A 26,323-nucleotide genomic window follows, 5' to 3' on the forward strand; every position below is an offset into this window, starting at 1 on the left:
TGTGGGAATGCCTCCAGCAACATGTAAGCTAAGTTTTCAGGAACAGGCCCGAAGGACAACGAATGATATATGGTCACAAAGAGGGGGCTGTGAGCATTCCAAAACTATGTGGTCTAATTTGGACTTGAAGAGGTCTACTGCTTTGCTGTCATTGGCTAGAACGGACGTCTCAGTCATTGTGTCCGTAATGACAGGTCACTGTCTAATCGGAGAACATGCCGACAAACTGAAGGTTGCCAGCAACGACTTTTACAGAAGCTGTGAGGACATCGAAGAAGAAAAGAGTATACAACAACTTCTGTGTGTATGTGTCCCGCACTAGCAGTCAGAAGGAGTTCCACTTTAGGTTCTCGTTTCTTTGAGAACCCGTCTGATTTAGCGGATGTAAACATTCCCAAGTTATTGGGTTTTTAAGGCGATCTGGTTGGTTCAACTGTAGAAGCTAAGAGGCATCTTCCTTCTTCTGTTCCTATGGTATCACAATGGACGAGAAAGTCTAAGTGAATCGGCAGACTGCCACTTAAACCTAACCGAACTGGCAGTTAGTTTTAAACTACAAGTAGCCATACTTGGTAGTTTTATTACGGTTTTTACAGTGTCTTTCATTTATAAAAAATATAATAACAAAAATTTTCTATGATAATGAAAAATAAAACTTCATTTGTTGTTGTGTAAACCACCATACCCACAATGAATTTTAATGTTGCATCTTAAACATCAAGCGATTATAAGAGTTGCCATCTTTAAAATATTTTGATAAATTAGCGGGAAAAATTATGAATACAGATTAAAACAAATAAAAAGGCATTAAGTTCTGCCGGGCTGAACTTTGGATACCCATCATCTCGGGTATATATGTAAATCCCATTTCGTCACAATCCGGTGAAAATTTTATAACTTATGCACCAAAATTCGGCACGGACATTGAGTGGTCAAATATATATGTCACTATTCAATTTTGTAGAACAAAATATTGTTTTTTTTTGGCAGATATATCCAAATATAAACCGATGTGATCCATGTTAAGGTCGGATAATGTGAAGCTCAGAAAAACTCACTGTTTAAAATTTCAGCGAAATCAGGTAATAAATAAAGATTTTATGGGATTCAGTCCCCTTATCGGCAGATCGGTTTATATGGCAGCTATATCTAAATATAGTCCGATCTAAAGCATATTTAGGTCGGATGTTAAGAGGCTTAAAACTGCGCACTATTCCAAGGTCTTAACCTACTCACTATTTCAAATTTCAGCGAAATCGGATAAAAATTAAAGTTTTTATTGACTTCAGACCCTTTATCGCTAGATCGGTCTATATGGCAGCGATATCTAAATAAAGTCCGAACTGAGCAATATTTAAGTCAGATGGCTTAAACTAACCCATTTTTTAAATGTCAGCGAAATCGGGTAATAATTAAAGCTTTTTTTGGCCTTTAGACCCTTTGTCGGGAGATCGGTCTATATGACAGCTATATCTAAATATAGTCCGATCTAAACCATATTTACGTGAGTTGTCGGGAGACTTAAAATAAACCATTGTTTTAAATTTCTGCGAAATCGAGTATTAAATAAAGTTTTCATGAGCTTCAGACCATTTATCTGGAGATCGGCATATATGGCAGCAATATATAAATATAGTCCGATATGAATTATATTTGGCTTAGATGTCGGTAGGCCTAAAACTACTCACTGTTTCAAATTTCACCGAAATCGGATGAAAAATAAAGCATTTATGGGCATTAGACCCTTTATCGGCAGATCGGTCTATTTAGCAGCTTTATCCAAATATGGTCCGATTTGGCCCGTTCAAGAACTTAACCAGCGTGCATCAAAAAGACGTGTCTGTGCCAAATTTCAACTCAATATCTCAATTTTTAAAGGCTGTAGAGTGATTACAACAGACGGACGGACACGGACATCATTAAATCGTCTTAGAATTTTACGATGATCCGAAATATCGTCGGAAATTGATATTTCGATGTGTTGCCATCGAAATGATTAAATGAATATTTTCAATTTAATTTTTAATTGATCCAATTAAAAAATTAATTGGATATTTCGGAAGTTTCAATCATTCTTTTAATTGTATCAATTACGAAATTAATTGAAAATTTTTAAAATTTCAATTATTTTTTTAATTGAATCAAAAAATTAATTGGAGAAAGACGGATGGTTATTGTCAATTATTTCGTCTTTCTAGAGATATCCACTGAACACCTCTAGACATAAAATTGAGTTTAGGTTGCTTAAGTCTAACTAGGGATAACTACAACCAATTATAAATTTTATTTTGGGGTCGGTTTATATCGAGAATTAGATGGCATTAATGTGTAGTTAAGATGCAATTTTCTGGTACTATAACCTGGCCTACAAATTGCAGTCAAGAATTTTATCTGAATATACAAATTCGCCCATAAATATTCCATTAAGGAATAGGGGTAAACTTCCCACATATCAACAAGTGCTGCTCGATTCAAGTTTAGGCTCAATGATAAAATTTATAGCCGAGTCCGAACGGTGTGTCGCAGTGCCCCACCTCTTTTGAGAGAAGTTTTTACATGGCATAGTACCTCACAAATATTACCAGCATTAGGAGGGGAAAAACAACGCTGAAAAAATTTTTTTCAAATTCTTGGGGGGTGCTTTGGAGCTGGGGCTGCCACCCCGTCACTTTGCCCTGAAAAAAATCCAATTCCTTCTTTACTTCCAAATATGTTTCATTGGAGCCCCATATTACCAAGGGGCGTACTGCCAAACACTTGAACCAAAATTTTATATTAGATTCACTTTCCACTGTCAAGTACCATTTCATTTGAGTCCCGCATCGTCATGTGACCCATCATTTAACCTATTTCAGGTGTTTTAGGAGGTAAAGCGCCACCTAGATACTTGGACACAAATTTTAATTTCATAAGCGTAATCTACTCCCAAATATCTATCAATCCAGTCCCATATAGCTATGATCTACTTAAACATTTGCTTGTTTCTGTAGGGTGAGGCGGCTCGACATTAAATTAAGTGGCTGTGGCAAATCCCTGGGAAATCTCTGTGGCACCGCGCCCAGAGCATTTGAATTTTTAACTCTTGTTTAGAAACCTGCGACATTCGAGGGCGGTTTTTAAATTCAGAAATATGTTTCCCAGAGATTTAATGGCTTCCCGGCATTATTTAGACCTAATTTTTTATGCCATATTATTAGTCTACTCCTGAATACCTTACATTTGAATTTAACATTGACATAAACGTCCAATAACTCTGTTTGAGGGAGTTGTAGGGTTGGGGTGGGCACCTGAGTATTTGCACCCACTTTTTGATACCATATTCGTATTTTACTCGCGGATATCTTTCATTCGAGCCCCATATTGCCGTGGACGGGAAATATGTCCGATTTGGGGGTAAAGCGGTCTCCCAAGGCGCTTGGCACCACAATCGGATATAAGATTCGTTTTGTACTCTCAAATACATTTGAGTCCCACATTGATATGACTGCTCTATATATCCCTTTAGTGGGTTTTGCGGGTGGGGTCGTCCCCCAATATACCCTATCTAAAATTTGGATAGCAAATTTGTATATCATCAGCCATAGGATGGGTGTATACTATTCTCGTTATTCCTTTGGTCTAAGGACTCATAAAGTTTATATCAGGGCTGCGGAGTCTAGACCTCAACTCCGACCACGGGTCGTAGTTGGAGTATTAAGCCAGAGTCGGAAAGCGATTCCGAGTTGGGGCAAGCGTGATCAACTCCGAACCAAGTTCCTACAGAGATTGGAAACTGTTACATTTTCTACACCGTGCCAAGTCTAGGCTGTAGAATGTCGCACATTAAAACAGCTGCTATCTTTTCATAGGCACCAACACCAAAGTAACGGCGTTCACTGAATATTTAAGATATTCGTGAACGCCAATACTTAGCTTCTTCTCACCCTAAAATCCATGGAATTTATAGCTTCCCATCTCATTATAATTTTCTAGTTTCTGCCTTAAAGAAATCGCGCAATGATCTTCATACACGCGATCTATGGTGGAGGGTATATAAGAGTCAACCCAGCCGAAATCAGCACAGTTTTATGTGTTCTGCATCTAAGCTTTTTTTTTAATTATGCTGCAGTGGCAACTCTTATAATCAAAACTTTCTCTCCCTGAATGCGCATTAAAGGCTGACAAGTAAAACCCTGAAAGCTGTTGTTTGCGTACTACACGGAACTTTATTCGACAAGCAAGAACCGCATTCACAAGCACATAAAAATGCAATTTCACTTATGTTACATGACTGAAAAGAATAACCCCAAACTGAAAACAAAAGTTTTGGGGTAGAGGTTGGGGAGTGAGACTAGCGAAAGGAGCTTAAAACGAAACTAAATTCATTTCATAAACTGGTGAATAATAATGCATAAGGATAACTACACTTATTTAGGACACATGATGGCGTGGTTGATGACACTACAAACTCACATGGGCTCTTTGAACAAAACGCATCCTTTTACATATGGGGTAAACCGTGGTGCACAGTGGAAATGTTGGGAAAACTCTCGGGCTCGCCTATAAAAAGGAGGCCCCTTATCATTGAGTAAAACTTTAATCGGACATCATACGCTGATATGTGAGAAGTTTGCCCTCGTTCCTTAATGGAATGTTCATAAGCAAATTTAATAGGCCCATCGATATTCACCTGAGTATGGTTCATATCGGGCCATATTTACATATAGCTGCCATATTGACCGATCTGGCGATTTGGGACTTAGGCCCATGACAGCCGCATTTATTTCCCGATTATTCAGAAATTTGAAACAATGAGTTGGACTCCTCCTCCTGTTGTCTGCAGGAGATTGTCTGGATCATACCATATTTCGATATAGCTGCTATTGCTATATAGAACGATCTGCCGATTTAAGGTCTAAAACACATAAAATTCGCATTTATTACCCAATTTCGCCGCAATTGGGAACTTTTAAGGGTATTAAGCTTCGCGGCACCGAATATATATTAATATGGGTATAGTAGAGTTTTCAATAAAATAGTGGTGGGTATCAGAAGTTTGAAGAAGCCGAAATTTATTCATTTTTACTTGTTAGAGATTACCTTTTAGTATTTCGAGCGCACAACAAGCCGATTACTGGCTTAGGTGTATTCCCATAGTAGCATGGGGCGGACTAATATCCGCAACATCTTCTCAACCTAACCTAAGCCAACCTACTTTTCAGAGTATGGTATGTGCCACGCTATACACCTTTTGGGGAAAGGAAACTCCCATCTGTAACGTAACCCACAGTTTAGCTAAATGTTTACTTTCATGTTAGTTGCTGAAGTTTTTTTTAAACTTTTCCTTTGAGAACAACATAACATAGACCACTGTTAAGTGTTACAAACATTGAAGAGACCACTAAGTGTTCATACCTATTAGAACATCAGCCACATCTAACTTGAAACTACCATATTTGCATAGAAATCTTCTCTGTGTTTGGTACAGAGTACTACAGTGTATTAGGGTGTATCAAACCTAACGACGAATGGTATAACAATAGGCAAAAATATACTATATGACTAATTTCGACAATCTGTTTGTAACACCTCGAAATGTTTGTAACACCTCGAAACGATCAAGAATATATATACTTTATAGGGTCTTAGACCTAACAAGTATATATATTCTGTCTGTCTGTCGAAAGCGAGATAACTTTCGAAGGAATAAAGCTAGCCGCTTGAAATATTGCACAAATACTTTTTATTAGTGTAGGTCGGTTGGGCACAGATCTCGTCCAATTTAACTGAAATTTTGCACGTGGTGCTAAGTATGGTTGAAATCGTTTTATAACCTGATATAGCTACCATATAATCCGATCTCGGGTTTTGCCTTCTTCAGCTGTTAGAGGGCGCAATTTTTATCCGATTTGGCTGTAATTTTGCACGTGGTGTTTTGGTATTACTTCCAACAACTGTGACAAGTATGGTTCAAATCGGTTCATAACCTGGTATAGCTGTCATATAAACCGATCTTGGATCTTGAGTTCTTGAGCCGCTAGAGGGCGCAGTTCCCATCCGATTTGGCTGAAATTTTGCACGAGGTGTTTTGTTATGACTTTCAACAACTGTGCTATGTATGGTTTAAATCGGTTCATAACCTGGTATAGCTGCCATATACACCGATCTTGGATCTTGAGTTCTTGAGCCGCTAGAGGGCGCAGTTCCCATCCGATTTGGTTGAAATTTTGCACGAGGTGTTTTGTTAGGCCTTTCAACACCGTTTGTCATCATCCAATTTGAATGACAAAACTAAAAGAGGAAGAACGCGACATATTTATTTAATGATTTAACGTTCTGAAATGCAAACATTGCTTAGGATTTTTATAAAATCACATTTATGAACTCCAAGAAACAATTCTTTCAAATTACAATGACTTATTTTATTTGTTTTGTTGACATTTGATTATTTCGAATGTATATCAGTGCTGCCAACGTTAAAGTACGAACCATTTAGCGGGAAGAGCGTTTTATTTATGCATAAAGCCCAGTACCTACTTCGACTTTCCGCCCGAACAACTGTCAAAACGCATTATAAAACAAGCAAAAAGGCGTTAAGTTCAGTCGGGCCACCACCTCGGCTATATATGTAAACCACCTTTCATCAAAATCCGGTGAAAATTGCATACCTTATGTGCCTTAGCAGTTATATCGAAATATGTTCCGATTTGGACCAATTACTGATAAACACAGTAGCTATATCTAAAAATAAACCGATCTGAACCATATACAACACGGATGTCGAAAAGCCTTACATAAGTCACTGTTTCAAATTTCAGCGACATCGGACAATAAATGCGCCTTTTATGGCCCCAAAACCTAAAACCGAGAGATCGGTCTACATGGCAGCTATATCCAAATCTGGGCCGATCTGTGCCATATTGCAGAAGTATGACAAGGGGCTTAACTTAACTCACTGTCCCAAATTTCGGCGGCATCGGACTATAAATGCGCCTTTTATGGGCCCAAAACTTAAAATCGAAAAATCGGTCTATATGGCAGCTATATCTAAATCTGAACCGATCTGAACCGAACCAAATTGAAGAAGGATGTCGAAGGGCCTAACACAACTCACTGTCCCAAATTTCAGCAAAGTCGGATTATAAATGTGTCTTTATTGGGCCTTAGACCCTAAATCGGCCGATCGGTCTATAGGGGGCTATATCAAGATATAGTCCGATATAGCCTATCTTCAAACTTAACCTGCTTATAGGCAAAAAAAGAATCTGTGCAAAGTTTCAGCTCAATATCTCAATTTTTAAACCGAACCGAACCAAATTGAAGAAGGATGTCGAAGGGCCTAACACAACTCACTGTCCCAAATTTCAGCAAAGTCGGATTATAAATGTGTCTTTATTGGGCCTTAGACCCTAAATCGGCCGATCGGTCTAATGGGGGCTATATCAAGATATAGTCCGATATAGCCTATCTTCAAACTTAACCTGCTTATAGGCAAAAAAAGAATCTGTGCAAAGTTTCAGCTCAATATCTCAATTTTTAAAGACTGTAGCGTGATTTCAACAGACAGACGGACGGACATGGCTATATCGTCTTAGATTTTTACGCTGATCAAGAATATATATACAATACTTTATAGGGTCGGATATGAATATTTCGATGTGTTGCAAACGAAATGACAAAATGAATATACCCCATCCTTCGGTGGTGGGTATAAAAAGAAAACAAACTCGTTTTTGTGTCAGTTGTAATTATAAATGGACCAAATCGGTCCATGTCTCGATATAACCGCCTATGTAAACCGATCTCCAGATTTACTCATTTGAGTCTCCAGAGGTAGCAATTATTATCCGATTGCCCAACGACCTTGTATTTGCTTCCTTCTTGATTTCGATGCAATTTAAAATACTATTGGTTGCCCATAAAGTAATTGAGGATTTTTTAAAAGAAAATAAATGCATTTTTAATAAAACTTAGAATAAACTTTAATCAAATATACTTTTTTTACACTTTTTTTCTAAAGCAAGCTAAAAGAAACAGCTGATAACTGACAGAAGAAGGAATGCAATTACAGAATCACAAGCTGTGAAAAAATTTTTCAACGCCGACTATATGAAAAATCCGCAATTACTTTTTGGGCAACCCAATAAAAAGTAAGGTCAACTTTTTGATACAGACCCCATATGGTCAAATTCCCATTATGACTTCTTGAGCTGGTTCTTCTTCTTGGGCTCATTTATTCGATTTCGTAATAAGTTTTATTAAAGGCCACTGTGAGATATAGGTTAGAAGATATTTTCACCAATTGTTATCCTCTCACTAATGCAACATTTGGGAGGTCTTCAGCCATTGCGGCCAAAAACACGCCATTTGAACTCGTTATTGAGCTAAAACTCCAACTCCCTATGCGTTTCTTAATGGGATGTGTGGGTCAAAATTTACACCCAATATGCTATGTACATTTCGCATTTGGTGTTCATATAAGCTTGGCCAAATATATATGGCTAGGTATTTTTTTTTTACTAATTGTTCCTTTTTTTGCTTTTAGTAGATGCCCACTTTTTAAGCTATAAGGCCGTATAATTTTTCCCATTTCCCATCTCACCCTTGTAAACATTTTAAAATATGTTTACCATTAACATAAACACTCGAGTCGTATATGTATGTGTGTTACATACGTGTATACGAATGAACGAATTAAAACAATTGGTTTAAAAACAAAGTAGTCCTTGTCGTCATATGTAGGCTTCTGTGAAGGGTTTTCAAAAGCAGCTTTTTACGCATCGTCAGACACGCTGTTATAGATTGCTAATGCAAAATGGCCCACAAACATATCACTATCCATGTGCTTTGTATAATGCTGTTGTAGTTGTTCTGATTTCAGGAATCATTGATGGTCCATTATGAGGCTTTTTCTCTTTTTTACATTTTTCAAAGATAACGGCTAATGGTAGTTGTTTGTTTAAGAGATTTTAAGCCATTATCATAATTAAAAAGGATTTTTTGGTAATCAAAAACAACATATCCCATCATTCAATGCATAACATGCATAAAGGAACTAAATCCGATATTATGTAATTTGCTTTATACTCTTCAAAAGTTTATTAAAGGTTTTCCAGCTTAGGACCATAAAATACAAAAATTTTCTTGAAAATAATCTGAAGAAATTGATATTCCTAAAAACAATGCTACAAGTCAATTTTTTATACCCTCCACCATAGGATGGTGGTGTACTAATTTCGTCATTCTGTTTGTAACTACTCGAAATATTCGTCTGAGACCCCTGTTTTGCCTAAGAAGAGATGCTGGGAAAAGATCTCGACAAATGCGATCCATGGTGGAGGGTATATAAGATTCGGCCCGGCCGAACTTAGCACTCTTTTACTTGTTTTTCGCTAAGGTTGTCGGTTAGGCTGTTCAATGATTTCATTTATTTTTCATTAATCTCCCATAGGGGTCTGTTTGACCATGAGAATGAAAATCACTGGAATGAAAGGTTTTTATTAATTACACCAAAAAATCACTGTTTCCTATTCGCCTGTGTGTCTGATTATTTCTTTTCTGTAATCAACAAAAAACTTTCATTCCAGTGATATTCATTCTCAAGCAGCCCGTGGGAGATTTCAAGCAGCCCGTAGGAGATTTATAAATCAATTGTTTTTTATTAAAAAAAATCAGAGTTAGAGGACTTACTGAGCCCTGTTTCAAAACAAAAGCGTGCTTTACACCGTACTCAATAGTCGATGGGTATGTAGAGCATCTTAATTAATTTGACAAAGGTGTTGATGATGATACAAGGCGCATTAGAAATCGCGATCCATCATGCCAGTTAAAGTGTTTTGACAATAGCATGCACTTGTCTAACTTTTAAAATCAAATCTTTTATACAAATATTTCTGTAAGTTTGATCTTTATAGAAGAGTTGGCCACCCGTGTATTCTCAAAGAATTTTGAGTTATGTACATAAAGGGTAATTTTTTAGCAGTTGTCTTTGGGAAACACTGTTTCAAACATCTCGTGCACGTTTCGTGTTTTGGTTAATTGTAAAACATCTTCAGTTTGGTCTATAATTTAACCATGAATTGTCTTACAAACGAACAACGCTTGCAAATTATTGAATTTTATTATCTAAATGCGTGCTCTGTTAAGAAAGTTCATCGCGCGCTTCTTCCATTTTCTCATTTTTGGTTCAATGGGTACGTAAATAAGCAGAACTGACGATTTTGCAGTGAAGACCAGCCAGAAGCATTGCAAGAGCTACCAATGCACCCAGAAAGTCACAGTTTGGTACGGTTTATGGGCTGGTGGCATCATTGGAACGTACTTCTTCAAAGATGAGGTGAAACGTAACGTAACTGTGAATGGTGAGATGACATCCACCTTTTTTTTTGCCCAAAATGCAAGAGCTTGACTTGCATGACATATTGTTTCAACAAGACGGTGCCACATGCCATACAGCACGCGTAACAATAGACTTATTGAGAGGCGAGTTCGATGAACATTTATTTTACGTTCGTGACCGGTCAACTATTTTTTGTGAGTATAAGCTACAAATTATTTGCTTCGAAAGTTTGGTCAACATTTAAAAACTATTTTGAATTTTATTTTTATCAAATATTTTGTCGACTTTCAAAAAACTCCTTGCTTTAAAATTAAAAGAGAAAAACTTCTATACTTTTTAAAAAAAATTAATTTTAAGGGAAAAATTACTTCAAGAGCGACGTATTTCTTATCCCTTCCAACAGACTTATTTAGTTTTTAACTTGCATCGACAACATGTTGTGAAGTAGCTCATGGAAGGGTGATATACTGGCATTATCGACTCCGTGCAGAGCACTTGTGTTTGGTAAATACTCATATAAATGCAGCCGGCCCATCACATACATGTGTACATATTTTGTTTGTTTTGTTTTTCCTTTTTTTTTTTGAACGTACAATAAAATCATTCCAAACATCCATTCATCCATCCTTGCCATTCCAATTCATGCACATACTCACACTCGTACCTGCGTGAATATTCATTCATCATGTTCGTAAAGCAAATGGTTATGGATTCGCTGAGGATAAGCGTATGTAAGAATGGATCTATAGACCAGGGTTGCCAGATTAATTTGGAAAAAATCAGCATTTAAAAAAATCTGCAGTTTCGGCTTTCCAATTTTAAAAATCGGAACATTAGTTTTAACCATAAAACGCGCAAAATGATCAATTAAAAAAGCACTTTCTTCGGCCGTGCCGAACTTTGGCTACCCACCACCTGGAATTTAATTATTAACCATATTTCGTGATAGTATGGTGAAAAATGCATCATTTATGAACCTATAGCAGCTATATCTGAATACAGTCTGATCTCCACCCTATTCAGGTAGGCTATATAAGGATCTAACACAGCTCTTTTTACCAAATTGATCGGTTAAACAATCCATTTTTTATGGCTCTAAGAACTTAAATCGGGAGATCAGCATATTTGGCAGACATATGCAAATAAAGCCCGATGTTGACCATACTTGGTACGAATGTCGGGATGGCTGACGGAACTCCTTGTGCTAAATGTCAGCGAAATCGGCTAATGAATTCACCTTTTATGGGCCTAAACCCTAATTCGGGAGATCAGTATATATGGCAGCTACATACAAATCTGTACTGATGTGAGCCGTATTGAACAGGGTTTTCGAGAGGCCTAACGCAACTCGCTATACCACATTTCAGCGAAATTGGACAATAAATTCGTCTTTTATGGGGCCAAGACCGATCCAGGCCGCACTGAATAAATAAATCGAGAGGCTCAACACAACTCCCTGTCCCAAATGCCAACGAAATCGGATAATAAATGTGGTTTTTATTTGCTATGTGGGGATATATATAAAGACTGTAGCGTGATTTCAACAGACAGATGGACGGACATGGCTATGATGATCCGATTAAGATCGGATTTGGCGTGAATGTCATGGTCTAATTCCACTCTATATAGCAAATTTTCCCAAATTAAGGCAAAAATGCGTGTCAAATGATCCCAAAAAGCATAAACAATCGATTTTCACAACAGCTATGTTCGAATTACTTCAGATTTGGAGGATATAGAAAGTTTATGCTCGTACAGGGTCAAAATTAGGCTTTAAAAGTGAAAGAATTTTCATAAGGTGCCCTTATAAATTTTTTTTTTTTTAATTTATGGGAATTGTATACAAATGGTCCCTTATAACTCTTTGTACCCAATATTAGCCGAATCTGGTAAAAAGTACGCCTTTTGTGAACTGAAGAAGTTAAATCTGAAAATCGGTTGACATCAACATATGGCCTATTTACGAATTTAATCTGCCCAAAATAAAAATGCCTTTTCATACCCACCACCGATGGATGGGAGTATATTCATTTTGTCATTCCGCTTGCAACACATCGAAATATCCATTTCCGACCCTATAAAGTATATATATTCTTGATCGGCGTAAAAATCGACGACGATCTAGGCATGTCCGTCCGTCTATCCGTTTGTCTGTTGAAATCACGACATGGTCTTTAAAAATAGAGATAATGAGATAATGAGATTGCACATATTCTTTTTTGTCCATAAGCAGGTTAAGTTCGTGGATGGGCTGTATAGGACAATATCTTGATATAGCCCCCATATAGACCAATCCGCCGATTTAGGGTCTTAGGCCCATGATAGCCACATTTATCATCCGATTTTGCTGAAATTTGAGGCAGTGAGTTGTGTTGGGCCCTTCGACATCCTTCGTTAATTTGGCCCTGATCGGTCCAGATTTGGTTCTAGCTGCCATATAGACCGATCCACCGATTAAGGGTCTTAGGTCCATAAAATCCACATTTATTGTCCGATGTCGCCGAAATTTGGGACAGTGAGTTTAGTCAGGCTCTTTGACGTCCTTCTTCAATTTGGCCCAGATCGGTCCAGATTTGGATGTAGCTGCCATATAGACGGATCCTCCGATTTAGGGACTGATCTCCTGATTTAGGGTCTTGGCCCCTAAAAGGCGCATTTATTACCCGATATCGTTAAAATTTGGCTCAGTAAACTATGTTATACCCTACAATATACGTGTTTAATATGGCCCCCATCGGTATATATTTCGATATAGCTGCCATATAGAATGAAATTTGGCATAGTGGCCAACGTTAAGCTTTTAAACATCCGAGTCCAATATGGTTCTGATCGGTCTATATTTGGATAATAATCTGTTTTAACAACTTGAACAGTGAATTTTATTTACTATACCACTACACGACCTTTCCGAGTTCGGTTCAAATCGGACCATATTTTAATATAATTGCATAAATGATGCAATGTGGTTAATATTTATACTCGAGGTGGAGGGTATCCAAAGTTTGGCCCAGCCAAACTCAATCCCTTTTTGATTGTTAGAGTAAAAATCGGAAAATTGCCACTTTGCTATTTTTGAAACTAAAAATCGGCAAATTACCGAAAAGTCGCCAAATCTGGCAGTCCTGCTATAGACGTGTGCGAAATTTTCAATGAGAACGTGGAATGGTTAGTGGCTCTTAATGCACATTGTCATCGTTGCTCGTTGTTGCAGCAGCCATGTCGAATTGTTGTGGGCCAACAACAAAATGAAACCATCAAAGTGGGACAATGCCAAACGTGAAAAGTGCACAAATGCGCGAGTTCTATGCATACGAGAAGGCTGATGCAGGCTTACGTGCTGTTATCGAAGTTACAAGTGGCTTCAATGAAGGATGTAGCTACCCTACATTAAGGACCAAATTGCATTTTCATTGAAAGCAGAGGCATCACAGGGAGAAAGAGATAGAAACTATCAATAACTGGCAATGTAGCTCAAAACAATGAAACTTTAGAGATATTTTCAAGCATTTCCGTACACACCGATCTCTTTAAACGAAGGTTGGTAAATGTTCAATTTGATGATAGAAAGTTTTCCATAGGAATTTTGAATTAAAGAAATTGCAATTTGTACAACAGGATTTGCTCCGCTGGACCAGTGTTTATAGATGGTATGGTAAATTCAATTCACTCCAAGACGAATTTTGTGAAGGTAATCCAAAATCAGTTGTTGTTGCAAAAACCATTGATGATGGGCGCCAACTGATATTGCAAGATCGACATGTGACCTATCGTGAGATTGAGACTACCTTAGCATTAGTGGGACCTTCATACATTCTATAAGCGTTGAATCCCACATAATTTGTCAATCACTCAAAAAAAGCCTCGTGTCGATTGGTCGAAAGAAATGCTCCAAAAGTACGAAATAACTGAATTTTTGAGCACTCAAAACATCGATTTGATGAGCCATCCATGGTATAGTCCTGACTTGGCACCGAATGACTTCTTTTTATTTCCGTGCGTAAAAAATTTAATGAGAGGTCAACGTTTTACGGCACCTCAAAAAGCGGTTGATGCGTTCAGAATGTATATTTTGGGGATACCTCAATCCGAGTGGCAAAAGTGCTTCGACAATTGGTTCAAACGGACGCAAAAGTGTATAGACCTTAATGGGGAATATTTTGAAAAACAATAAAGCGATTTTCAATGATTAATATTTGTTTTTGTGTTCTATAATCCCGAAATATAAAAGGCAACCCTCGTACAAAAAGCGCAGTCAAATATTCCTTTCTATTTTTGTAATCTAAGTTTCAAAAACTCTCACGAAAGAGATTTTCGAAACTGTGAATTGTATAAAGCCTCGTGACATCCGGACCGAATATGGTCCAGATCAGACCATATTTGGATAAAGCTGCCATATAGACCTATCTTCCAATATATGGTCTTGGACCCATAGCGGACCCATTTGTTATCCCATTTTGCTAAAATTTAGAACAGAGTTTTGTGTTAGGGATCCTCTAAATATGGTCGTGGGTTTTTTTTTATATAGCAGCCGTATATACCGATCTGCTAAAGTAGAAATAATGGACCCAAATTGTGCTTAATACCCGATATCAACGAAATTTACATTACTTCCATACGTCTTTTATTTCCGTCCCATTTTATCACAGATGACCAATATGGGTTTATTGGTGACCACTATTCTTCCAAAGACTTAAAATTTGAGTCCAATACTGTCCCGTTTGGCCAATATATCCCTTTGGCGGTTTGCCCTACCTTTAAAGGTATGATAACTTACATATTTTTATGATAATTTACATATTTTCTGCAATTATTGCAAAAACTTGTTTGAGATGCTTGTGTCTGGCGAAAATAATGTAAGTGCTCTTCGCTGTAACTAAATTTATCTACCAAACTTAAAATGGCACTAACATTAAAATTGTTTTTGTTGTAAAATCATAACAGCTTAGATTATCGACACAAAATTTTACCAGAAGATGGAAACAGAAAACAGTTTTCAGTAAAAACTAAAAATCTCTAAATTTGGTAAATTTTTGGCGGTAAGGGGACGTTTTGTTCCTTAATTTTGATTACAAAGGCAAACTTAACTCCCAATCCCTTCATGTCAGTTCCAAACCAATATCATAATGCCAGATTCTGACTACTCTACATTAAAGTCCCTACCCCCATACCTTTCGAAAAAATGTAACGTCATATTTGAAAATCAATTTAGCCATACAATTTTGTTCCACTTTGATTGTTATATAAACATCTTTTTTATAATATTTGCAAAAGCATACTAAACTTTTAATAAGTCTTATGCTTTAATAAAATTTGCAATCTCCATCTTTGTTTAGGGCACCGTATATTCTGCTTTGATGGCAATGCCAATAGCTTGAATGTTTCCATTCCTAGAATTGCAGCAATTTTCTGGCACGATATGAATGTTTTAGTAGTCATACTGTATGTTAACAAAACACACATGCAAACAAATACCACCCTCCTACACATGGTGTGTATGAGCATTTATCAAAACAACAACAAAAAAGGAAATAATATCAAAAAAAAAATGAAAGAAAAATAAAAAATAAACACTGAAATTGTAATATTCATAAAGCTGGCAAACAAGGAACTTCTTAAACCTTGGCTGAAGCCTTGCCATTTGATTAATGGATTTCAGCCCAAACGTGGCATCGCCCATCGCCCGGATGCTGCTGTGGGGGCTGCCCCCTGTCGTAAGTCCTCTTTATGGGCTTTTACAATGTGACAGATGTTCAAAATTGCCAAATATTCGAGACTTTTGAATGGCATGTTAATGGCTGAAAAACAATAGTAATTGACACAAACATTTGGATAGCCAACAACATTTTGATTGGACTTTTTATGATTCTTAAACATTTATGATCCGGCAAGATGGCCTTGAGAATTGTAACCCTTCCATCACATAATCATTGCCAGACAGCCAACCTGCCATCTAGTCAGCCAAATGGAAAACCATTTCAATTTTTGGAAAATGATTTCAAGGTTAATGATGCTCATACCACAAAAATGTTTTTGTCTTTTCGTTTCGTTTATAATCCTTGCCACTCGCCCGTGCTCATCATCGTCTTCGTCACTCAACCAATAACCATGGGATTCTTAAGAAATGTAGCCAAAAGCCAGAATTCTGAATGTTTAGAAAGCTTTGAAAGAAAGCAAAAAGGAGGTAGCAAAAGGTAGGAGGTTGCAAAAGGTAGGAGGTAGCAAAAGGTAGGAGGAAAAATTCGAGACTGTCAATTGGTATTCAATATTTTAGCCTAATGTAAGACAAAGGCATAAAGAAATGTTTTAGATGGCTTTCTTGCATCAGAAGTTCAAACTGACGCCATCATAAATAAGAATTTATGAAGTAATCTTTATATTAAATTCAAGTCTTCGGGTATACGAGGATTGCCTCTTATATTTAAGGATTAGAGAACACAAAAACAAATATTAATCATCGAAATCGCTTTATTGTTTTTTAAAATATTCCAAAACATGCATTCTGATCGCATCAACCGCGTCTCTTATTTTATTTTTTACATACGGGAATAAAAAGAAGCCATTCGGTGCCAAGTCAGAACTATACGGCGGATGACTCATCAAGTCGATGTTTTGAGTGCTCAAAAATGCAGTTGTTTGAGCCTATGTGTGAGAGGTGGCATGGTGAAGGGTTATCTGTCTTCGCCGGTTGGTTTCCTGATTTTTTGAAAGACAACTGGCAAACAATTGGTAGTCTATCACTCAGAATTGATTGTTCTGCGTTGATCTAGTGATACGATTGCGACATGTCCAGTTTTTCCGAAGAAACAGGCTATCATTTGCTTGAAAGTGCTTCGTGCGCTAGCAGCTTTTGTTGGATTTGGCTCATCTTGAAACATCCATACAGTCGACTGCTGCTTACTTTCTGGCTCATACGCGTAAATCCATGATTCATCACCTGTCACGATAGACGTGTTTGGAAGCACCGCGATCGAATTTGTGGAGCATTTCTTTCGAACAATCGACACGAGCCTTTTTTTGAGCGATTGACAAGTCGTGTAAAATCCAACGCGAAACGGTCAAATGTTCATTCAATATTGAATGTATGTTGGTCCCACTAAAGCCTAAGATTGTCTCAATCTCACGACAGGTCATATGACAATCTTGCAATATTAGTTGGCGCACAGCACCAATGGTTTTTGGAACAACAACTGATTTTGGAAGACCATCACGAAAATCGTCTTGGGGTGAACTACAACCTGGGTTGAATTCAACATACCATCGATAAACACTGGTCCTTGATGGAGCTTCATCGCCAAAAATTTAATTAAATTCATAAATAAAAATAATCGCAAGAAAATGTTCACGATTTTATTCCAGTTTTGGGGCGAGATGAATCCTTTAAGTTACTGTAAACAACACAAATAGCGTTCGTAAGACAAAACTTTCTGAGTACGTATAACCCCAAAAATGTCAAGCTTTACAATAGAGCTGTCAGTTGGCAGATTACAGCACAAGGGTTATCCAATCCCGAAATATAAAAGGCAACCCTCGAGCAGTGATAAGCATATATAGCTTATATACAGCGAATTATATATATAGGAGCTATATCTAAATCTTAACCGATTTTTATCAAAATTGATAGCGTTTGTCTTTGGGCTATAAAAATGAAAAATGCAAATTTTCGTGATGGATAACAAATGCAATCTCCACCTGAGTTACAAAAAAACGACAGAAGGACTATCAGCATTGAAAGGATATGCAGACAGACGGACATGGCTAAGCTGAATCAGCAGGAATTTCTGAGCTCAACTACCCATTTTATAACAGCCACAGTAGTGGTGCAGGGTGCAGTTTGTGATTCTGCAATAAATTCTTAGTTTAACAATTTCATGCTAGGACCTTAAATACTCAACTGGATTCCTTAGATAGCACTGCATCTAACTTTGGAAGTCGTGGCGGCACGGGTTATCCTTAACCGATAGTCATAATATTTCGCATTTTGCTTATTGGAATGAAAAGCAAAAAAATGGAGGGTATGCGTTTCTCTATTTGCAAAAAAAAACTCCTTATTTGCATGCTTGACGGCCACCTTCACGTATGAGTGTTGTATATTCAATACAATGATGACCAAAACTCATACGCAACCATGGCCTTAATGTAAAATTAAAAACTGCTTTTGAATTGAAGTCGTGCAGCAATGTTACTGCAAGTGTCAACAAAACAGATGCACCATATACATACATACCTTATATTACTGGTAAAAATGAGAAAATAAGTGCAACAGAACTTACTGAATGTTGAAAAACGACATAACTGGTACAATCAGGTGTAACTGTGCATGCCTTTATTTTGAAAGTTCTTAAAAAACATCAATAAAATGGTTAAAAATGCAAAAAATGGACCATTGAAATTTGGAATTTCAGTTTAAAGTGGATTTCCTTTGTATTAAAAGGAATTATTTCTACTCACATACCTCTCTTAGTATGGATACACCACTGAAACGGATTTAAAAACTGTAGCAAAACTTTAGGCCATTTCCCCCAATGCCGCCGATTCCTAGCCATCACATAGCTGTCATTCAATGGCAAACATACAAACATTCAACGCCAACAATGCGAAAAAACGCCACGAATATAAAATAAATAAACGTTTGCCTTTCAAATTGCATTCGGGAGGTGTGGGGGGTGAGAAGAAGGCAATAGAGACATAACCTGATTGATATTCGAAGCAGAAGAAATCAAAACAAACAATCGTTTGTTCAGTGATGCCATCCAATCAATATGAATACCAAAGCCACCATCATCACTACTAGCCATTTGTTTAACAAACTATAAGAATAAAAATAAGCACTTATTGTTAGTTTTTTTCTCCGTTTCTCTCCCGCGCTCTCCTCTCTCTCTCTCTCTCTCTCTCCTTCTTAACTCGCATCCCTATTTTTGTTTTTCTAAAAACAATTTAAGTTGTTAAAATCATTTTCGTGTCCTTTTAAGAGCATTCCATTCTCATCTGCTGGTGAAGGCCTTTTCCTATGGAATTTTTATTGCAGTGTCATACACTATGTTAGCTTCCTAGCGTGTGCTTATATAACAAACACCAACAACAATAAACGGCAATAAGTATCCATATTTCAAGAGCATCTAAAGACAATGGAAGGCAACTTCATGGAGCCGACTTTCTAGAGTAGTTTCTAGCTGAAATTCCTTAGACTCATGAAGAAGACCGAAATGTTTTTGAAATATTTTGTTAGTTACGTTCATTCTCTATTTCGAAATTGGTGATGGTAATGTGGCAATAGGGATGCAGCTACAGGAATATTTAAGAGAACATAGTTCAAGGGCTTTTAGGTTTGCTCATATGTTCCCCTTTTCATGTAGGTGGCAAATTCAATATAGACAAATTTTAAATGAAAACAAGTAAGGACGGGCTAAGATAGGGACAATTCGACATTTTTATACTCTACATCACATTGGGTATATAGATTAAGTCTTCGAAACTAAAATTTGCTTAAATTTTAAATATACAAACATAGGCCCAAATCCGGACAGACTGTGGAAGTTATAGAAAAAATGTTTGTGCTGGGAAGATCGATTGATAAATGCATTAACAAAGGCCTTAAAAGTGAAAATTGGGAGATACGTGGAAGATATTTCTAAATCTGAACATATTTCTATGACATATACCAGTGATCAAAAAATTCATTAGAGAATCCTTAGTGACAAATTTTGTGAGGATCGGTTAACAAATGTCCACGTTATTTCAATATTAGTCAAATTCGGAAATATGTATAAGAGAACTATATCTCAATCTTAACAGACTTTAACCAAAATCGGCATATATATTAGTTAAAATCATAGAAAAATACATTGTGCAAAATTTAGAGAAAATCTGTGAGGAAATACGCTGACAAAGGCTATAAAAGTGAAAATCGGTTGATACATAAATGGGGGCTATATCTGAACATGAATCGATTTCTAAGATATTCAACAGCAATGTCGGGAGTCATAAGGGAACTCTTGGGCCAAATTTCATGTGAATCGGTTTACAAATGACGAAAATATCGCAAAATAAGTGCAAATCGGACGAATATATATATACGGGAGCTGCATCTAAATCTGAACAAAATAAGACGACCGTTCCAAATTTCAAGACGGTTGGATGAAAACTGCGAACTGTACTTTGTACACAATTTAATATGGACACACAGACAGACGAGCGGACGGACAGACGGACAGACACACTTAAATCGAACCAGAAAATGATTCTGAGTCGATCGGTTTACTTATCAATGGATCTAGCTCTCTTGCTTCTGGGTGTTACAAACAAATACACTAATACCACAGTAGTGCTGTAGGGTATAGCATGTAAAAAGACATTAAGTTTGGCCAATATGAACTAAGGGGGGCTAGTTCAGCTCAATGCTTCAAATTTCAATGAAATCGGATAATAAATGCGGCTTTTATGGATTTAAGACCCTCAATCGGCAGATCGGGCTATATAGCAGTTATAGTTATATCTTATTATGTCCGATCTAGTCTATATTCAGTTGAGTTATCGACGGGCCTTATGAAATTCACCGCTCCAAATTTCATCGCAATCGGGTAATAAATGGGACTTTTATAGGCTTAAGACTCTAAATCGGCAGATCGGTCTAAACAGGGAGGCCACCGTAGCGCAAACGTTACTATGTCCGCCTATGAGGCTAAAAATCTAGTTTCGAATCCTGGCTATAAATCTGAAAAAAATTGTCAGCGGTGGTTTTCCCTCCTAATGCTGTCGAAATTTGTGTGATACTGTACCATTTGCTATGGCAGCCATTCTTCCCAAAGAGGTGTCGCACTGTGGCATGCCGTTCGGACTGGCTATAAAAAGGAGTTATCCTATCATTGAGCTTAGACTTGAATCCGACAGCATTGGTATTTGAGAAGTTTACCCCTTTTCCTTAGTAGAATGTTCATGGGCAAATTTGCACTTGCATGTCAAAATACTGTCCAATCTCGTCCATATTCGATTAGAAGGTCGACGGGCCTAACAAAACTCATTGTTCTAAATTTCAACGAAATCTTAAAATAAATGTGAGAGATATGATCCGATACGATCCATATTCATATCGAATATCTGGGGCCCTAGTATAACTTTCTGTTACATGTGTCTGTTAGATATGGCTGCCATATGTACGCGCTCTTGAAAGCGCATTTATCGACCGTTCTTCTTAAAATTTTGCACAACTGAAGTCCTAGTTGTCTTGTCTAGGACTATCACAATAGGTGTGAAGTTTGGTTGAAATCAATCGGAGAATTGAGCTTATGGCAGCTAAATACAAATATGGTCAGATCTGATCCATACTTAGGTGTTGAAGGGTCTATGCAACTGACTGTTCTGCGTGTTACTGGGTTCAAGACCTCAATTCGGAACACCGCTTTATCCAAACATGAACTCAAGAATTCTTATTTGGTCATCTTTGAGCTATAGGCTGTTGAGTTATTTCAACAGACAGATGGAGGCAAATGAATGACAAAATGGCCAACTCTTCGGTGGTGGCTCCGAATTTTTGGCTTGTAGAACATTTGATAGGTTTTGCCAGGGTTTATCTTAAATTTTCGAAGGAAATAAATAATTTTCTTGAGTTGCTACACTGGTCTTGATTATGCCACGTTGGTGTGACCTAATCTAAAGCTTTCCAAAAGCCTTGAACCTCTAAGACGAAAGTGGCTGCCGCAACAGGCCCCCAATAAACTAAGAGGCACTCAAGAGATTATTTTTATGGAAATTGAGTGGGGGGTTACAATAAACATGTGAAAGGGATGCCAATTTTGACTAACAAATATAGAAGGACCAAAGTTGGATAACGCCGACATCAAAATAGGCTCAAAAAACTTGTTGTCTTGCCATAGGTGAAGTGATGATTAGTTCTCATTACTCCACTTCTATACTTGTTAGTCAAAATTGGCATCCCTATCACATGCTTATTTAAACCCCCCACTCGATTTCCATAAAAACAATTTCTTAAGTGAGCTGGATATACAATGCCATGACATTTCGACTTAAAAACAAAGAAAAAGCACATCGGATAAAAGTTTAGACTTTGTACTTAGTGAGAAAGAAGGAATGTAGTGGCTTATTGTACTTTGCCGAAATGTAAAAATGCATTTAGTCAGAGTTGGATAATTAATTCAAACCAAAATTATTGGTTTGTCTTTATACGTCCTTATTATAACTATCGTCATAGGATTTGAGCATACTTATCTAGTCATTCCGTTTGTAACAGTTCTAAGTATGTACTGAGCCCTTCTCACGAAAATGATGCAAGCGACAAAATCCAAATTTTGCAGGAGACGGTTTGTATGGAATAACTTTAGACATACAGACTGCGGCAAATGATTGGCCATTTCAAAACAGTACATGGTACAACTCGGATACTAATTCAATATCCCTTCAAAAAACGAAAATCGAAAAAATGTCGTTTACATCTTTTTCGGGGGAAGTGCTCGATATACTCGTATTCTTGAAAGTATGTATTCATGATTATTTTAACATTCTGTGTTGATATAGCCATGGTCATATCCATATTGAAATTTAGCACGGATGTGGGTTTCTAGAAACCGCAATTATTATCCAACTAGCTGGAACGGACTCGCTCCGCTGCGCCTTTCTATTACTTTATATGGAACAAAATTTTCCTTGTAATATTTATTTTCGACAATTTAAGAGCTTTTAGTGAAATACCATGCTACGAAAATAGTGTTTTCGGGGGTGAGGTGGTATCCCAGACACTTGGCCCTGAAAAAAAACCCAGCATCGTGCTCTTCTCTCAAATACCATTTTTTTAAACCTCATATTTCATTTGGTTTTGAAGGGAGTTTACAGGATGAGGCGTCCCCCAAAAACATGGCCCCAAGATTGGTTATGAAATTAGTTTTCTAATCTCAAATACCTTTCATTTGAGCCACATATTGGCATGATCGAACAATATTTATCCTTTGGGGGGTGTTTTGGGAAAGGTGTGATGCCTAAGATACATGGTTCCACATTTGGATATCAAATTCGTATTCTACTCCCTAATACATTTATTTGAGCCCCATATTGCGATGGTTAGTAAAAAAATTGCTGTTTGTGGGGTATTTTGGGAAAGGGGTATACCCCAGAAAATAGGTCCCGAAAGTGGCTATCAATTCTTGTTCTACCCCCCAATTCCTTTCATTTAAGTCCCACATTGACATGGCCGTTAAAAATGCCCGATTTAGGGGTGTTTTGGGGAGTGGGGTGGTCCCCCAAATACTAAGCCCTGAAAATATATAAGCAACTATGCTCTGCTCTATTCTCATATATTTGAACCCCATATTGCCATTGGCCTCAAAATTAGATATCAAACTCGTTTTCTAATCTCAAACGCCATTCACTTAAACCCCTTATTGAAAAAGCCAACAAATATGTCCGGTTTGGGGTATGGGCCCTAAAAACTTTGAATATCGAGCTCCACTGCCTTGAAGACCCAAATTGTCTTGGTGAGCAAATACGTCCACTTGGTCCCGAATGTTGAATGTTGATGTTAGATTCATGGTCTACTCCCAAATACCCTTCATTTGAGTTCCATTTTTCCATAGTCGGCAAATGTGACCGTTTTGGAGGGTGTTTTGGGAGATGGGGCGTGCTTTACTTCCAAAGACCTTTCATTTGAGTCCCATATTGCTATGGTCGTAAATTTGTCTTCTTTGGGGTATGTTCTCGGGGATGGGAGGCCCCCCAAATACTTGGCTCCAAATCTGGATATCAGATTCGTATTCTACACTCAAATACCTTTTATTTAAGCCCCTTATTGCCATTGTCAGTAAATAAGTCCTGTTTGGGGAGTGTTTTGGGAAAGGGGTGGACCCCTGTCCCAAATTTATATATCAGATTCGTATTTCACTCGCAAATACCTTTCATTTCAGTCTCATATTGCCATGGTTGGTAAATATGTCCGATTTAGGCGTGTTTTGGGGGTTGGGGTGGTCCCCCAAACACTTGGTCCGACAATTGGATATCAGATACCATGTCTAATCTTAAATACCTTTCATTTCAGTCCCATATGGTAGTGGATGGTGTATATATATATTTGGTAAGTTTTGGGGTGGGGCGCTCCCCCCCCCCCCTAGGTACCCCATCCGAAATTTGAATACCAAATTTTTGTTTGTAGTTTACTATAAGAGAGCACACAAAATTTCGCTGAAATCGTACCATCCATCTCCGAGATCTGGCGTTTCTGAAAATTAGGGTAAGGGAGAGGGTCCGCTCGGTTCGGTCGTCTCTGTGTCTATAAGGAACACACAAACAAGCAAACAAACACAAATTGATTTTTATATATAACAAGTAAAAGCGTGCTAAGTTCGGCCGGGCCGAATCTTATATACCCTCCACCATGGATCGCATTTGTCGAGTTCTTTTCCCGGCATCTCTTCTTAGGCAAAAAAGGATATAAGAAAAGAGTTGCTCTGCTATTAAAACGATATCAAGATATGGTCCGGTTCGGACCACAATTAAACTATATGTTGGAGACCTGTGTAAAATTTCAGCCAATTCGTATAAGAATTGCGCCCATTGGGGCTCACGAAGTAAAATAGAGAGAACGATTTATATGGGATCTGTATCGGGCTATAGACCGATTCAGACCATAATAAACAACGTTTGTTGATGGTCATGAGAGGATCCATCGTACAAAATTTCAGGCATATCGGATAATAATTGCGACCTCTAGGGGTCAAGAAGTCAAGATCCCAGATCGGTGTATATGGCAGCTATATCAGGTTATGAACCGATTTGAACCTTATTTGACACAGTTGTTGAAAGTAAAAATAAAATACGTCATGCAAAATTTCAGCCAAATCGGATAGGAATTGCGCCCTCTAGAAGCTCAAGAAATCAAATCCCCAGATCTGTTTATATGACAGCTATATCAGGTTATGGACCGATTTGAACCATACTTGGCACAGTTGTTGGGTATCATAACAAAACACGTCGTGCGAAATTTAATTCCAATCGGATAAGAATTGCGCCCTCTAGAGGGTCAAGAAGTCAAGACCCAAGATCGATTTATATGGTAGCTATATCAGGTTATGAACCGATTTGAACCATACTTGGCACTGTTGTTGGATATAATAAGAAAACGCGTCGTGCAAAATTGCATTTCAATCGGATAAGAATTGCGCACTCTAGATTCTCAAGAAGTCAAGACCCAAGATCGGTTTATATGGCAGCTATATCAGGTTATGGACCGATTTGAACCATACTTGGCACATTTGTTGGATATCATAACAAAACACGTCGTGCAAAATTTCATTCTGATCGGATAAGAATTGCGCACGCTAGAGGCTCAAGAAGTCATGACCCAAGATCGGTTTATATGGCAGCTATATCAGATTATTAACCGATTTCAACCATACTTGGCACAGTTGTTGGATATCATAGCAAAACACGTCATGCAAAATTTCATTCCAATCGGATAAGAATTGCGCTTTCTAGAGGCTCAAGAAGTCAAGACCCAAGATCGGTTTATATGGCAGCTATATCAAAACATGGACCGATATGGCCCATTTACAATACCAACCGACCTACACTAATAAGAAGTATTTGTGCAAAATTTCAAGCGGCTAGCTTTACTCCTTCGGAAGTAAGCGTGCTTTCGACAGACAGACGGACGGACGGACATGGCTAGATCGACACAAAATGTCGCGACGATCAAGAATATATATACTTTATGGGGTCTCAGACGAATATTTCGAGTAGTTACAAACAGAATGACGAAATTAGTATACCCCCCATCTTATGGTGGAGGGTATAAAAAGAAGAAATAAAGCAGAAGTTTTTTGTTATGACTTCTAACATCCATTGCAAGTATGGTGTAAATCAGTCCGTATAAACTATCTCCCAATTAGTCTTCTACGGTCTTGGGGCTCAGTCTTTATATACAAAATTATTTCAATTGAGTTTCTTGTTACTAATTCAATCACTATTCGTCTGAAACGCCATGTTCGTTCAGATAAAATCGATTCG

The 26,323-nt window shown here is 37.6% G+C and overlaps 1 protein-coding gene across 7 annotated transcripts in view; it reads left to right on the forward strand.

Annotated features, from left to right (window-relative positions):
* Positions 1-26,323, forward strand: part of LOC106095634 (5-hydroxytryptamine receptor 2A) — a 149,999-nt gene that overhangs the window by 120,078 nt on the left and 3,598 nt on the right. The window lies entirely within an intron of this gene.

This window comes from Stomoxys calcitrans, chromosome 2 (genome assembly GCF_963082655.1).
Source record: "Stomoxys calcitrans chromosome 2, idStoCalc2.1, whole genome shotgun sequence".
Classification (NCBI taxonomy): domain Eukaryota; kingdom Metazoa; phylum Arthropoda; class Insecta; order Diptera; family Muscidae; genus Stomoxys; species Stomoxys calcitrans.